Source organism: Podarcis vaucheri, assembly GCF_965113315.1.
Source record: "Podarcis vaucheri genome assembly, chromosome: 5".
NCBI lineage: Eukaryota > Metazoa > Chordata > Lepidosauria > Squamata > Lacertidae > Podarcis > Podarcis vaucheri.
In genome coordinates, this window is record NC_138763.1 from 89,127,778 (window position 1) to 89,143,098 (window position 15,321).

The 15,321-nt window shown below is 42.4% G+C and overlaps 1 protein-coding gene across 1 annotated transcript in view; it reads left to right on the forward strand.

Annotated features, from left to right (window-relative positions):
• Positions 1 to 15,321, forward strand: part of NDST2 (N-deacetylase and N-sulfotransferase 2) — a 108,991-nt gene that overhangs the window by 37,518 nt on the left and 56,152 nt on the right. Inside the window, exon 3 of the mRNA XM_082223576.1 lies at positions 13,578 to 13,769. The gene's annotated coding sequence lies outside the window, so the exon portion shown is untranslated. The remainder of the gene's footprint in view (positions 1 to 13,577; positions 13,770 to 15,321) is intronic.

Genomic DNA, 15,321 nt, shown 5'->3' on the forward strand with positions numbered 1-15,321 from the left:
CAGGCAACACCTCCCCCAAAATAAGCAAAACACTCCCAACAAAGCAGAGGCTTGACAACCATATGTCAGGAGTGCTCTGATGGTGTTTCCTGCTTGGCAGGGGGTTGGACTCGATGGCCCTTGTGGTCTCTTCCAACTCTATGATTCTATGATTAAATAACATCTCAGACGAACAAAGTACACAACCCTAAACACAACCAATCAGTTTAGTAGTCTATTTTTGCATTAAGCAGTATATAACTTAATAAATCATCATAATCACAGTGACTACTACCACCAAACAAAAAGGCAAGTGATGCATTCTGGGGGAAAGAAAGTAAGAAGGTTGTGTGCCCAGTGTCACCCATGGCAGAAAAAAAGCTTTTAAAAATGTTGATTTTAAAAATAAAAATATTTGGAGATGCAGGATCCTTGGTTGGCATCAAGGAGGTTATCTGAGGGCACAACCCTGAATATGACTTTATTTGTGTATTGTGTTCTCAGTTATATAAACTTCTTACTTCCCTCAACATTCGTTTTAAATGCGGAAGAGCTAACATTATCTTCAAATAAATGATGCTTGGACACATTTTATTTCCTTATTTGTTTTTAGTTCTCCCTTCACTTTGTAGCCCCAGGGCAGGTTACATACAGCTCAGTACAATTAAATCAGGTAAGACATTTCACCTCCAATGGCTTGTGCAGAAGGAGAATGGGGTGATTGGTTTGTTTTTGTTCTTGTTTTTATTATGGGTTTTCTTTGTTTTTTATCTTGTCTTTTTATGCTGCCAATTGCATCAATAATAAATAAAAGGGTATTCAGATATTGGGGCCTAAGTTATTTAGGGATTTATTTGTCAATGCAGGCACTTCGATTTGGGCTTGGAAGCACATTGGCAACCACTGCAAGTCTTAAAGAACTGCTGCAATATGTGTCAGGCCAATAGAATCCACTCACAATCCACAGAGCCACTCCAAGAGGAAACCGTGTCCCTTGGTATCGAAGCTGACAAGGCCAAGGAGAATCAATAGAGTAGCACTCATCCATCCTTATTTCTGCAACGACCACCAAGCCAGATGCCTAGTGCCAATTTGGTGCTGTATCCGGCCCTGAAATTGGATTGAAGAGGGACCCAGATAATTGCTTCTTCCAAGCCTGTCTACAGTTGAACTGCTGCCATCTTTTCGAGAGCTTCTTGCCTAAGAAGAGAATATTAGCAGCTGGGCAATCCCTTAACATTTCCAGGTCCTCCCTATAATTTCAAATAATACTAGAACCTAGGTTTGCTAAGGCAGGAGTGGGGACATTGTACAATGTCAGGTGATTCTGAAGAAGCAGAACTCATATCTCCTCTGTTAACCACTGGTGACATAAAAGCTATTTTTGAGAGCATATTTGAAGAAGGACTGCATCAAAAGGCAAAGGAAAGGGGTAAAGGTTAGATGAAAGTTTTAAGGAAATGTTAGATCAGAGGCATAGATATACCATATAGCTGTGTCTTCTAGCCCTTGCATTGGACTGATCAGAGGCTGTTTTATGATACATGAAAGTATAATAATTGTCTGTCAGTTCTCTTTCCAGTGTTCGTGTGTCAGTTTAGCTTAGTGCTTTGATTTGGTTTGGCCTATGCTACGAGGCCATAGCCTGCCGCCTCTTACTTTTGATGTCGCACGCTACAGTGTGTGTAATTGTGTTGAACTTAATTTCGCTGAATTTTAATTCTGTGTAATTCATTTGAAGTCAGAGAATGCTGTATCTCCTCTGCCTTGGCGCTGCTCAGCCTGCCATTGCCTAGATTTGCAGCACTGCATCAAAACAAATAGGAAGTGTAACAAAATGCAGGATTAATCCCTTTAAAGTAAACACCTCATTCTTCTAAGTCAGCGTTTGATGTCAATTTATCACAAAGCCTGGAAGCATCAGCCTAGTGTGGGAGGGAGTCATATTTGGGTGCCACATAAAATCTGCCTCTGTTTAATGCGATGCAGTTGGGAAGACTGTATTTCAGAGGCCAGCTGCAGGGTATTTAAAGTTTCTTACTGTGAAATCCTGTTCTCTAGTCTTGTTCCAAAAAACTGGTGCTTGACTTATTCCTTCTAAAATCTGGTTGTTCTGTGCTGGCTTTTGATTTATAAATATATTTTATAGGCTTAGGGCATAAACAGGAAGAATGGGAGATGTTAAAGTAATGCAAATGGGAATTTTCTTGCTTTCCAACCAGTAATCTTCCACTATCCACGATTAGAAATGTGTGGGGTAGTGCTTTTGGATCACACCTCTGCTTCGTGATTGTCAAATTTGTATATGAAATGCTGTAATACTTTGTAATTCTGATGGGAGTTGGGGTTTTTAAAAATAATATGTTAGAGAAATCTGTGCCTGAGATCCATATACTTGCTGTTCACAAAGTATTAACCCTTTTCATGAAGGGTTATTCTCAAGTACCTGGTACAGTTTGGGCTTAATCACCCTTCAGCTTTTGAAAACAAATATACAAGTATCTATCAGTCATGCCTACCTGTGTGTATGTGTTTATAATTTCATATTATGCTCATCTGATTAAGATCACAACCATCTCTATCCCTACTTTTTAGAAAGTGGGGGTAAAATGAACATCGCAGGATTTTGACCTGGTGAGAATAGCTGCATTCAACTTTTGGGATTTCTGTATCTTTAATGAAGCAGGGAATTTCGGCATACTATTATTTTGTGCGGCAATAATTCACTACCTTGCTCACACCTACCTCTGTTTCCATGTTTGTTATAGTGCTTTCGTGTTTTTTATACTGCGGACGCTAAAATTGTAGTAAAGAGTGGTTCTCATCAGCTATGAGCCCATGAAAAAGAATATAGTGGTACCTTGGTTTAAGAACAGCCCTATTTACAAACTATTCGGTTTATTAACTTCCACAAAACTGGAAATAGTGTCCCGGTTTGCAAATTTTACCTCAGTTTAAGAATGGAAGCCAAACAGTAGGTAGGGCACTGGCAGTGGGAGGCCTCATTAGAGAAAGTGTGCCTTGGTTTCAGAATGGTTTCAGTTTAAGAACGGACCTAGGAACAGATTAAGTTCGTAAACCGAGGTACCACTGTGTTGTACAGAGAAAGTGACTTGGATCCTAAGAGGTTAAATTAAGGAACTTCCTAGAGGAAAACCTTTCCATCCCATCCTCCCCTTGTAGCTACCTGCACTGAAAAGCCTCTCTGGAGTTTCAGTATCTTGAAAATTGTAGAATGGAGCAAGGAGGAATTGCCCAAATTTGGGCAAGCATCTGCCCAGCTTGGGGCAATTCTCCAGCAGAATTAAATTCCTCTGTGATAAATGAGCCTTACTCCTAGCCAAGTGTGCTCACAGTTGCAGACTAACATATAAAGCTTCCTTATGGGGAGTTATGCCAGAGAAATCCAAGTGCTAGAAATGAGATTTGTTCTGGGCCTGACACATTTTAGGGGGAAATCCTTCTGAGGTCTGTTGTAGTGTCTCAAGTGCAAGGGACACCAGTGACTCATAATATTGCACTGTGATTGGATTGTAGGGTGGCTGCCAGACGCAACCACAGTTTGTAAACACTTATGTGTGAAACCTCAAAAGACATACAGATTAGAGCCGCTAGAGACAAGTCCAGCTTATATTGTCTTTTGTTAACATAATGAATATGATTAATTTGAAGGCAAGTAGGTTAATAGAGGAGGTGAAAGTCTTCTTGGTAGCTTTTGTGTTAGAACAGCGGTTCCCAAACCTTTCTCCCTACAGACAACTTGAAAATTGCTGTGGGTCTTGGCAGATCATTTCCTAAGTTTACTTCCTGGTGTAGAAATTGTAATATGCTGTGCTAGATGCTACATTGTTTTGGTTGTATTTCTTATATTGCATTTTACTGTATCACTATTTGAATTCAGATTATAATACACACCCCAAACCACCTGAATGGAGCTTCTGGAACATTGGTGGTCTGTGGAACTCCTATGTGAAAATTTACTCAAGGCCTATTTTCCAGTCATGGTTTGCCTATGCTGGAAAATGAAATTGCCAATTCATTAACTGCTAGGAATATCAATTGACACAGGCATCCCCAACCTTTGGCCCTCCAGATGTTTTGAACTACAATTCCCATCATCCCTGACCACTGGTCCTGTTAGCTAGGGATCATGGGAGTTGTAGGCCAAAACATCTGGAGGGCCAAAGGTTGGGGATGCCTGAATTAACATTTTTAGCCGCAGAAAGTGTTTTTTTAAATCTTTATGTGACTCAACTGCTGTTAAGTAATCAAGAATCCCACTGTTCTGACATCATTCACGCCCGCCGGTGAGTGTGCTGACATCAGACACCTGCGTACCCACAGTGTGTGTGGCTCCAGGCACCCATGGAGTGGGCCTGCTCAGAATTGTGTCTTTGTTGTCACATGCCTTGTTTCTGGATGGAGATCTTTCTGGCAAGCGGGCGCCACCACAGCAATGATCAAGCTAGATATTTTTAAAAAGATGTAGCTTTAGAAACGTCTAACAGTATTGAGCAGGAAGGAACCCGAGATTCTGCAGACAGTTCCATGTAGTTGGATCGCATTTCTTAAAACTCATCAGCCAGCCATATCACAGAGCACTTGGGTGCATTTAGGCAAGTGGCTCTGCTGAATCCCTGTGAACTGAAGTGTGATACAAGGAGTTGTCCCTTGACTGCAGATTTAAGCAATCATCACAATTCACATTGTCTGCAGGTAAGGATAACTGAGTGGTCTGCTTTGTTCATTTGCTTGTTGCAATTAGCTTCTGAAAATAACTTTCCACAAATTTCCTCCCTTGAAAATCCACTTTTGTTTCACATTCTCTTGTGTGAATTTGCTCTCATGAACTTTGCTGGTCTTGTGAAAATTAACTGCTCTTACAAGCCGGTGAGTTGAATATAGCTCATGGAAAGTTCTGTTTGTTCAGCACTGCTGTAGGAGCATGTTCGTTTTCATATTCTCAGGAATAAGTTTCTGCTGAATCAGAGGTGTGGCCCTTTTGTAGAACAATGTAATAATGGAATGAGGTGTGTGGATTAGCAGAAAATTTCCTCCTGATAGGAGGAGCTTCTGTGAACCAATTAGTAAAGTTTCTTAGAATTTCCAACATCTACTCCATATCATGCTACTCTTTCTTTAAATTGTAATCAGCAGGGGCAATAAGGCACACACTCCCCCTGTCCATGTGACCCATGTGATTACACACCCTCCATTCAGATGTGTTTTCCCTCAGCCAGTATTGGACGTGAGATTGGCGGAGAAGAAATTGGCTGGTGGGTGGAAGGTGGCTGCAGCAGTAAAAGCTAAGTGTAGATTTAGGTTAATTTGAGACTTTGGACTTGATGGTCTCAAAGTCACCACTCTGTAGACTTTAATGCATATTACTTCAAAGTGTGGTGAGCCAGCCCTGCCGTGTTCTTAGGGTGCTGATTTTGGTGAGTGAGACCTGGACTCCTGCCCTGATAGTGCCACTCTTAAGAGAAGTGGATGAGAGATGGGTTTAGTATCTCCTCACCCATATGCCCTTTTAGCCCTTTAAACTGTACACACACACACTTTGAACAGGGAAGAGCTGTGTTTAAAAGGCATAGGTCTGGTGCAATCCTGTGTGATTAATTTTGAGAGCAAGGTAAATTCACTCTTCCCCATCTAAGGCAGTGTGGTACTGTTCTGATGAAAATGTGTTTTTTATCTCTGAAAAGTAGCGGGGGAGGAAGAATGGGTGTTAAAAATGCTCTGTGTTGCAAGACCGCTGTGCAATAAATGAATGGTTCAGTTTCTTGTGGGTGGCGAGATCCACTGCACCGCTGCTTTTGCCTTACTCAGTTTTTACAAAGCTGTTTCAGTGCCTAGACTACATGGTGATGAAGCCTGCTGGCAGTAAGGCAATGTAGCTAGAATTGTTCTTGTTAATTAAAAAGGCATCAATTTATGGAATCTGATGCTTTTTGGTACCCAGATAGTATGTTAACATCTGTCAGCATTTTGTTTAAACTTTGAGGATAGTCATTGCCTCATAGCTTTATAGATGGGCAAGTATATAGGTCACTGTTTCAACCTGTGTGGGTCTCTGCAATTTATTCTGCTGTTTTTCAGGCTTTTCTGTATGCAGAACTGCTTGTTAGTTAAACGGTGTGATTTTGATGAAGTACAAAAATGTCTGTGCATCCATTGTTCAAGCTAAAACAAGTATCCATTCAACTTCTTGTACTGAGTACATACTTTGGATTAAAATTAGTCCTGGTCACTGACAATCCCACTTTGATGATTTTGGGCAGAACAGCACTGACTTCCTTATTATGTTCAGACTTAAATGCGTCTTTGTAGGAAATGTTTTCATAGACAGTTATAGACAGGGCAATTGAACTCTTTCTGATATGATAGTTAAGAGCTGGTATAGTTGTAATAGTAGAAAAGTGTTGTCCTGTCCTGCATTGGTAAATCTTCCTTTACAAGTCATTTGCAACACTGATCACACAAAAGTAAGCAAGTAAGTAAGTAAATGAAAAATGTATTGGCTCTTAAGTTATGTAAATGTCAAGAGTTGGCTCATAGAGCTTGTCGTTTCTTAAGTTTTACTTGCTGCCCTTGCTCTTTTTTACTGTTGTTGAATGAACGGTTGTTAAAGATAGGGAAGTAGGTACGGAAAAGCAGTGATGTGCTGGGGAGTGAACAAATAAATATATTTCTATGGGTTTAGAAATGTGAGGTCAATGCTAATTTGCTGTGCCAAATTGAAATAATATTTATATATCGAACAAAGCATTGCTTTTCATTGACAGAAATGCATGCCTTTAATTTCTATTAAACATATTTTTATTTTCCTGTAGCCGCTGAATCTTCTCTCTGCCACCTATGAGTTTCCATCTTCAAAAAGCAAGGAGTACTTAATAATTAAAGCAGTGATTGGGGAGGACTCATCTATTTTCATTCTCTCCCCCCGGCACAGATGCCCACTCACAACACCTGTTAAGCAGCAGTCTATGCCAGTGTTTCCCAACCGGTGTTCCGCGGCACACAAGTGTGCCGTGAGATGTTGCCTGGTGTGCCGCGAGATGTTGCCTGGAGGGAGGCGGGCGAGGGCGTTTGCTTCCCGGAGGACTTGTGGGAAGCCGCCCCTTCCCTGGGCGACGTGCCGCCTCGCGACTCTGGAGTCAGTCCCGAGGGCTCTCGGAGGGACTCGCGAGCGACGGCGCGGCGGCTCCGGGGCGCGCTCAGCCGGGCCGCCGCGCACCCCCACTGCAGCTGCAGCTGCCCGGCGTGGAGCGCGACGCGGAGCCGGCTGGGCTTGGAGGCGCCCAGGTAGGGCTGAGCCGGGCGGGGGCGGGGAGGTCTCGGTCTGCTGCGGGCACAGGAGGGCGAGCGGGAGAGGGGGAGCCGTCGGGTCTCCTGGAAGGAAGCGAGGCGGCGGCTGAGGGGGATGCAGCCCCGTCCCCAGCAACAGGCGCTCCTCGAAGTGAGGCCACAAGTCGGGGCTCGGACAGGGCCTGGAAGCAGCGGCTCCGGCTCTTGGGAGCGGAGAAGGGGACTTCGAAAGCGGCCTGGAGGAGAAAAGCCCCGATGCAGCGAGAGCGGGGAGCGTGCTGCCTTGTCCAGGCCTCCTCGCTTTGTGCCGTCCGCTGCCGGGAGCAGGACACGGGGGCTCCTCGTTCGCATGCTTTCCCGGGTGATCGGTGAGGGTTAGGGTTAGGGTCCCTCAGTCCCTCGCTTTGCTGCCTCCTCCCCCCCCCACCCCCAAAGCTTGGAGGTTCCCCGGCAAGGGGGAGGGAAAAAAATTGAAAACTTTCACTTACGTGCGTACCTCCCGGCGTGACGCTGCGCGCTGACGTCACGGGGCTGTAATGGTGGTGTGCCGCGAGATTTTTTTCATCAAACAAGTGTGCCTTTGCCCAAAAAAGGTTGGGAAACACTGGTCTATGCCATTTCTTCACACAATTGTAGCATGATCAACATTAGGGGGAAATGCCATCATTAAAGCTAGCTAACATCTGATTTTGCCACTAACCGGTGAAATTGTGAGGTTACTAGAGAGAAGCAGAGAACGGAGGTTTCACCCATCTCTAAAAGCTGATCTCCTTGTAGTAGCCAATTCTGCCGCAAACTCTTCTCATAGTAATCTTCTTTGACTTCTAAAGAACTGTCATTGAAACTATAATTTTAAAATGTGCTCCAGTCTGTACCCAGACAAGGGTTTCAGGAGTTCAAAAAGTTATTTATTGGCACCACATACTGTTGTGAAAATTCTAGACTTTGAATTCTGGATATTCTGAGGAATAGTCACATAACAGTGAGTGTATTCAGGCCATAGCAAAATGGCCAGCTACCGTCAGAGAAGTTGTGTGTCTCAATAAGAGAAGTTTCCTAGAGTCCCTGGAGTCTTCCCTTTGGCTTTCTGAAAATTGAGTCCAGCCTTCCTAATCTTTACATAGTTTCCCCAGAGGACCAAAAACAAAAAACCAACTGTAAAAGAACAGAATGTAGAAAGCATACAATGTAGAAAGCATTTGTTTTAGCTCTGTCTTGTGCAAAAGGCCCCAGCAGTCATATGTACTCCCTGTGTGATAGAAGACAATCAAAATGAGGTAGAGTTTCTAACATTTGTAGGAAAATACGTTCGCTTGTCTTGATGTATTTCATCTAAACAATATGACCCCAGGCCTTCAACCTGTGTTGGGTGGGGTTTCACCCTCCCTAAATAAACACTCAGGTCTGCATCTTTGATTCAGCTCATGTAGCTCGTGCTTTGTGTAGATGCATCTTAAAATCAGTCCGCACAGCACTTTCTTTTCTTTTAGCTTGAGCCTAGACTTCATTTGAACTGGCAACTGAACACCGTTTCAGTACTCTTCATGTGAGCTGTCCTCATTTTTTTAAAAAAAAGCTTTTTAATGCACAGCAGCCTAAACATTCATTCGTTGTTTGTTAGGTGCCATATTTGTTGGACTGTCTTCAAGGGCAGCCCCATATAGAGCGCATTGCAGTAGTCTAAACGTGAGGTTGCCAGAGTGACTGTCCCAGCATGTTGGTGTTCACTCAAGCACATCATGACCACTCGCTCAAGCACCTTGTCAAAATAGGGGAATATTTGCACCTGGCAAGTTAATGCATTTCTTGAGATTCCAGGAGGTGGTCTCTAGGGTTAATATTATGGCCACTTCCTTCAACCTGCTCAGGATCATCCCCTCTCCTAGGGAAGCAATAATTCCATTTGGGACCCAGCTGGTTAGCCCTCTCTCACTAGATTGTTATAAGGTGGAATATGAGTGGTACAAACAGGCTGCACCTTGCACTTTTGCAAGCGCCTTGTCCACATCCTTGGGCCATAATGACTGAATTTAATCCATCCGCATATGACTGCATCAAAATTCAAATATCTTTAATACGGTCAATGACCAACAAGCAATTTATAAAATAAAATAAAATTGGCAATATGAGTACTATTGTACTACAGATAACAGTGGAGATATGGCCCAATCACAAAATTGGTACTTATGTTTATGACCAGGTTTCGACTTTTAAGGTTTTGAGAATTCAATTCAAATGTCATTACTATTTATTATCGTTCCTTCGATGTTTACAATTTGAACTCCGTTGCTGTCATCATTGCTCGTCTTATTCTTGTTGCAATGTAACAGTACTTCGCCACAGGCCTGTTGATTTCGGGGTCTTTGTCAGCTAAGAGGTGTCTGATATAGGTGTCATCTGTACTACGAGGTATGACTGCATCTTATTCTGGACAAATTCACCGAGTGTACTGCAGACACAGCGGCGTCCAATTCATTGCAGATGCAAGCTATTTTATCCTCCAAGTGCTTAGCAAATAAATCATAGGTGAGAGTCGGGGGGCCAAATTAGATGTGATTTTTGTCACTCATTTTTGTTTAACAAATAGCACAGGGAGGTGGGGGGGGTTGCACTGGGATTGTGGCAGTGGGAGCAGGACTTCAACTGTTTCCCCCTTGTCACTGTCTCGGTCAGCGTTGGGAGGCCCTGCACCAATTATTTGCAGTGGGAGCTTTCCTTGGTCTGAAATTCCTTGGCTTGAAAGGACAGCATTAAGAATTGGAAATCTTCCCTTGCATGAAAATTATGCCAAAGAAAGCTCCCCAGTCTTAAAAGCCTTGTGGCTGCAATACTGGTGACCAGAGCCAGTTTCAAGTATTTATTTATTTGTTTGCTTAGTATTTTTTTACCTGCCCTTCCCCCTGAGGTCCTAGGGTAGGTTAGAATGTTACCAAAAAAACAACAACCACGGTTAAAATTGTGTCCACTTTAAAGATCCTGATATTTACATATAAAACCCTAAAAACGCTGGACTCTGTTACCTGAAAAAAATGTCTTCCCCTCCACTGTCCAGTAAGCACATTAAGAACAACAAATGGAACATGGTTCACTTTGCACATGGCAACACTGTGGAATGCTCTCCCTGCTGGAATATAAGGAGCTCTGTCAGTACTGGCACTTTGCTGGCTCTTGAAGACACACGTGTTTGGACAAGCATTTCCCTGATCTCCTGACTTGATCCTCTAGTTTCAATTGGTGTTTTACAGTGGTGCCTCGCAAGACGAAAAGAATCCGTTCTGTGATTCTCTTCGTCTAGTGGCTTTTTCGTCTTGCGAAGCAAGCCCATTGACGGATTAGCGGATTAGCGCTATTAGCGGCTTTTAGCGGCTTATTGGCTTATCGGATCAGCTGATAAGCGGCTTAGCAGCTTAGAAAAAGGGGGGAGGGGAAAAACCCGCAGGAACTCACAAGACATTTTCGTCTTGCGAAGCAAGCCCATAGGAGATTCGTTTTGTGAAGCACCTCCAAAACGGAAAACTCTTTCGTCAAGCGAGTTTTCCGTCTTGCAAGGCATTCGTCTTGCAGGGCACCACTGTACCTATTCTAATTGTTACGCTGGTTTAATGGATTTGCTTATTGTAGATTTTAATTGTTGCATTTTAATTTCAGTGTTTTGATGGAGCTGTTTTATTGTAGATTTTAATTGTGTGCAGGCAGGTTCCTGTTTGTGCGGGGGGGGGGGCGTGTTCCAGGTCATTTCACACGTCAGCGTATTCTGCCCCTCCCCCAAAAAACAACACATGGGTCAGCAGTTGCACATCAACTGGATGAGCGCAAAATAGTTGCCACCTGTATCCTTTTAGTTGGTTTTATAATTGTAAACCACTTAGAAGCTTGCTTTTTTTTTTACTAGTAAACAATAGATAGATTAGATTAGATTTTTTTAAAAAAAATCCCGGTAGCACATTAGAGACCAAGTAAGATTGTTCTGGGTACAAGCCTTCGTGTGCATGCACACAATTTCTTCTTCAGCATCTGGCTTGTATGAAGGCTTGTACCCAGAACAAACTTAGTTGGTCTCTAATGTGATACCAGGTTTGTTTGTTTTTTTAAAATTTATTTCGACTGTCAGACCAACACGGCTACCTACCTGAAGATAATAGATAGATTAGATTAGATAATATTGGTGCCACGTCACTCCAAATCTCCTGATGACCTCTCCCAGCAGCTTCTGAAAAATAGCTTGGGGTACAAGGTGGAACTCTGTGGGGCACAGCAGGATATGTTTTGCTCAGCTTTGCTCATTTCTGGTTGCAATTTAAGATGTTCATTATTACCTTTTAAAGCCTTAAACAGTTTAGGGGCAAGATAGTTGAAGGGCAGTTTGTTCCAGTTATAATTCTGCCTGTTCCTTACAGTCAGTTTGACAAGCCTCCCAATGTCCCTTGAGTAGCTGAAGTAGAGTTAAATGGCGGTGGGGGGAACATCTTTTCTTTGGATTATGGATCTCCCCGTCATGAAAGATTCATTTTGCTTTTTCTCTTACTATTGCATTTTACTATCAAGTAAAGACCTCTTTGTTTAGGCGAGTTTCGATTTGCCCTTCTGTTAGACTTGTAGTTATATTGCTTTGCTCTGCTGTGTGTCAGTTACTGTGATTCACTATATCTTTTTGAAGGGGGGTTAGTAAATTTTAATCTGCCTTCAACAGTGTTAAGGTAGAGAGGCAGGGTAAAAATGGGGTAGATAAATAAAAATGTAGCTTAGGAATGGGAATGCAGCAAGAAGATTTTGATTGTTTTATTGGGGAGCCATTTTAAATTTATCATATTAATGGAACCACTTAAGGCACTCTATTGTGTAGCCTTATTTACTCAACAGCAGTGCAATATTTCAGAAGGCTGAGGACAACCTAGCTTGGCTGCTAAAGTTCTGTTGATTGTTTTTCCTATACCATTTAAATATTTATGATGTAATAGAGGAAATGGAAGGATTTCGGACCATACATACATCTGCACATTTTCTCCAGGGAATTGAACCATTAAAAATTTGGGTTCAGTTCTGATTCATCATTTTTTTAACTCTCCAGTTTTGTTCTGGTTTGGACATTAACTTTAAAAAGAGGTTTAATAACCGGCTCAGACATGTTGAACTGTTGGAAGTAATATTTCATGCGGAGTAATTTCAGCCTCTTACTTTCAGTGTAGCCCTGATAAGGGTTAACTTGAGATGCAAGTTTATTTGTAAACTTTTCTGAAGGTTTTCACATACAGAAATACAACAGGATAGAAAGAGGAAAATAAAACATTGAGATAGACAGTAAAAGGGAATGGGAGGGAAAATATTTGGTTTTTTGAATGTGCTGTTCTTGTGCTGTGGAATGTAAGGAACTGTGACTCTTCCCTAGGCCTTGAGTATGTTGTCACCTAAAATTGTACTGTTAGATGGCCACATTGTGATTTTGTGTCTGTTTTGTATTTTATTGCATAAATTTTAACCAATTTCAGATATAGAATGAAGGCATATACAATTCCTGAGCTTCATTCTTCATAAATGCCAAAGCAATAGTTATTAGCAGATTATGCCCAAGAGTTGTATTTTTAGTTGTATCTTACCTCTATTATTAGGGATGCAGGCGGCGCTGTGGTCTAAACCACAGAGCCTAGGGCTTGCCAATCAGAAGGTCAGCGGTTCGAATCCCCGCGACGGGGTGAGCTCCCGTTGCTCGGTCCCTGCTCCTGCCAACCTAGCAGTTTGAAAGCACGTCAAAGTGCAAGTAGATAAATAGGTACCGTTCCGTCGGGAAGGTAAACGGCATTTCCCTGTGCTGCTCTGGTTTGCTAGAAGCGGCTTAGTCATGCTGGCCACATGACCCGGAAGCTGTCTGCGGACAAACACTGGCTCCCTCGGCCTATAGAGCGAGATGTGCGCTGCAACACCAGAGTCGTCTGCGACTGGACCTTACGGTCAGGGGTACCTTTACCTTTACCTCTATTATTAATTATTTCTAACTAATTATAGATGTATTACATCTTGATTTTTATGTCTTTGAAATCGTCCAAATTAGCGCCCATCACATTAGGGGGCCCTGTGAAATGGCTGCTTTAGGCAGGAGTAATTCCTAGTGGATGAGGCATTGCAGTTGGTTCCATTACATGCAATCTCTTTGAGAAAGTGAAGCGTATGATATGCCCCTCTGAAGTCTTATCAGGTTACAGCATGCTTTCAGCTCAAAGCTGTATTTTGAAATGATATGTCATAGAATAACAGGGATGAATAACCACAGTCTCCACTTGTTCTTGGACACTTAGGTTTCCCAATACTAACGGATTAGAAGAAGGCATTCTTAAGACCTCCAGTCTGGTACCTTTGTAGTGGCTGCACTGGCCTGCATGTCCTTCCTATGCAAGATCTCCATCAGACAATACCAACAAGCACCACCAACTTGTTTCTTACATCCAAAGCTACTGTGTGCGAGATGTGCTATTGAACAGCATTTGCAGGTAAGCAACTTTCACTAATATCTATTGATCTGAAAAGACCTAGTCCTGGAAGACAAACTCTATTACATGGGCTTCTGCTTGCTCAAGGGACCTCAACAGCAGTCTTTGTGTGGGCATAAGGTTTCTGGATTTGCTTGGAGCGGGGCTGTTAAAAATCTCTAGCAGTTGCCAGGCTCCTTGGATGGTTACTTGAAATTGTTAAAATATGGGAACTTGGGGAAAGGGAGCCATTCAGTCAGAATGAACTTGCCTTGGTTTTGCTTTTATTTAGATTAAGGTGGAGGAAACCTTTTCTAGCTTGAGAAACAATTTAATTGTTCTGTGTTGAACTTTTTCATCTTGAGCCGTAATTATATACCACATCTAAACAATAGGTTGTACATTGGGAACCAATCAACCTTTTTCCTTCCAGCGAAAACAGCAATAGGCCATGTATGGACTCAGGAACCCCAAGCCAGCCTCATCCTCAGTTTTCTTTGTGGGGATCTAGGGGTCACCTACTAGGGCTTCAACCTTAATTGATTAAATGACGTTGCTTCATTAAAATTTTGGATCTGTTTAATTGGGCATTGCCCCAATATCACCCAATCTTTCATTTTAAACCCTTGTGACTCTTCTTTCCTTTGCATGTCCCTTGTTCTCCAGAAAATGGAAAGTCTTTTTCACACTTCCATAGACACTTGAGAATCGTGCTCTGAATTCTCCTCTGAGAGTTCCTCCCATTTCTTAGTAGGGGGCATTATTGGAGGAAGCAGCACAGCATGACTTTGCTACACTCATTTTTCGCCTCCCTGGTGCTGTTTTATAAAATGAGGATAAAAGGTGCTGTTGGGTACCTTTCCCATTGGGAAATGGATTACCCACAGCCCTCGGCAATGATGCTGGGGCCTTATGCTAATATCCCTATTTCTGGTGGGAGAGGGAACCCAGCCAAGAAGGCACACTTCACTGCTGCTAGCACAACCTTTTTGTGTTTTTTTAATTGGTTCCTGCTTTGTTGCCTGGATGGGCATAAAAAAGGAAAATTTATTCCAAGATGGTCTTTGGGAAGAGCTGAATGTATGCTTGCAATTACGTGTGAAAGATCATATATTGAGTTCCACTGTCCGCCTGGGGTTTGGAGGTGGGTAGGTGCGAAACTTGTTAAAAATCACTATCTATCTATCTAGCAGAAATATATGCAGCAAACATTTGTCTTGCTAAATATTAAGAGGAACCCCAGTAAAGAGACAGATGTAATAAGAAAATATTATATAATCAGTAAATTAACCAACTAAAATCTGGTAAATAATCAGTTTTAAAGTTTGTTTAATTGGGTTGCAGCCCTATGAAATACTCAGTTTTAATGTGCGTTTAATTGGCTTGCAGCGTGAATAACTACACTTATTTTAATGGAGCCCTGACTTTAACAAGATAAGCAAACCGCTTATTGTGAGTGTTAGAGAGGTGTTAAACCCATTCCTTATCTGTGATTTATTGACTGCACATTGCACACGCATCCCAGGGAGAGTCCAGATCATACCCTCCCTTCCAAACACATACACCACAGGAT